General features: G+C 40.2%; 1 pseudogene; it reads left to right on the forward strand.

The window, feature by feature from the left end:
* Positions 1 to 214: 214 nt before the first annotated feature.
* On the forward strand, positions 215 to 501 carry LOC132236508 (small ubiquitin-related modifier 2-like; annotated as a pseudogene).
* Positions 502 to 1,573: the final 1,072 nt, after the last annotated feature.

Genomic DNA, 1,573 nt, shown 5'->3' on the forward strand with positions numbered 1-1,573 from the left:
ATAATACATGCATAGTGCCTTGCACTTGGTAGATGCTCTGTTAAATAACAATTATAGATTCCTTCTCATTTTGTCATGGGAAAATAAGAAAAGTACTTTAGGAGAAAACATTAAGAGTCACAACAGGCCACTCCTGGTGCTGCTTGTGTGCCCTTTGGTGCGGACCTGGTACCTCTTTCCTGAAGCGGCAGCTGAGGAGACTCCGGCTTGCGCCATGGCCCACAAAAAGCCAAGGAAGGAGTCAAGACAGAGCAACCATCATATTAATTTGTAGGTGGCGGGGCAGGATGGCCCTGGGGTGCAGTTTAAGATGAAGAGGCACACACCACTTCGCAAATTAATTGAACCCTATTGTGAACGACAGGGTATGTCAATGAGGCAGATCAGATTCTGACTTGACGGGCAGCCAATCAATGAAGCAGACACACCTGCACAGTTGGAAACGGAGCGGGGAGATACCATTGATGTGTTCCAGCAGCAGACAGGGGGTGTCTACTAAAAAGGGAACCTGCCACTTTACTCCAGCACAGCCTCCAGACCAAGAAGACATTCTCAGTTAGAAAACTGCATTCGGTTTCAACACATCTGACTGCTACCGTATAGTGTTCTCTATTCTTTCCTTTCCCCCTTTCCCATTCCTTTATTGCACATAAAGTAACTGATGTATGTGCACAAGCACTTGCATTTTTTTTAACTAAATGGCCAATGGTATGTTTTTTTAAAAAAATATATTTTATTGATTTTTACAGAGAGGAAGGGAGAGGGATAGAGAGCCAGAAACATCGATGAGAGGGAAACATCGATCAGCTGTCTTCTGTACACCTCCTACAAGGGATGTGCCCGCAACCAAGGTACATACCCCTGACCAGAATCGAACCTTGAACCCTTCAGTATGCAGACTGACGCTCTATCCACTGAGCCAAACCAGCCAGAGCAATGGTATGTTTTGATGGGCATCAAATGGAGATGGATGGGAAAAAATACTGGTTTTGTGAAAACACCCCCTTTCTCTACTAGTGGCATGCTCATTCAGCTCTTATCTTTATATTCCAATAAGTTATTTTGCTCTCACTGTTTCACAAAAAAAGAACAACATAAAATTCTTGCATACCTTGTTTGATTGGAGAATTTTAATGTTTTCCATTTATCATTGTAAAATCAAGGACAATTTTATAACTTTTTGTACGAAGCTGTTACATGTAGGGCAATCTGTCTTTAAGTAGGGATAAATTTCTCTAAAAATATGAATCTTAGGTAGTTTCCCCTTCAAGTCAAGTGTCTTGTTGTTTAAATAAACTTCTTGTTAAAAAAAATAGAGTCACAACATATTGGAACACTTATCCACTTATTTAACATTTTTTTTTCTGGTAAAGGAACACAGTTAATTGGCTAGTTCAACATTGCTCAGTCATACAGATTTTAGATGTTTTTAGTTGCTCTAAAACTAAAGGAAGTATATGGAAACACTCATGTACAAGAACCTAAATAGGCTTACTCTCTCACTCTCCTATTCTGTTCTTTTTTCTTTTACTTTTTATTCCAAGTCCCTGTGCTTTGTGTCCATTGCCAGGAA

Source organism: Myotis daubentonii, chromosome 6 (assembly GCF_963259705.1).
Source record: "Myotis daubentonii chromosome 6, mMyoDau2.1, whole genome shotgun sequence".
NCBI classification, from domain to species: Eukaryota; Metazoa; Chordata; class Mammalia; order Chiroptera; family Vespertilionidae; genus Myotis; species Myotis daubentonii.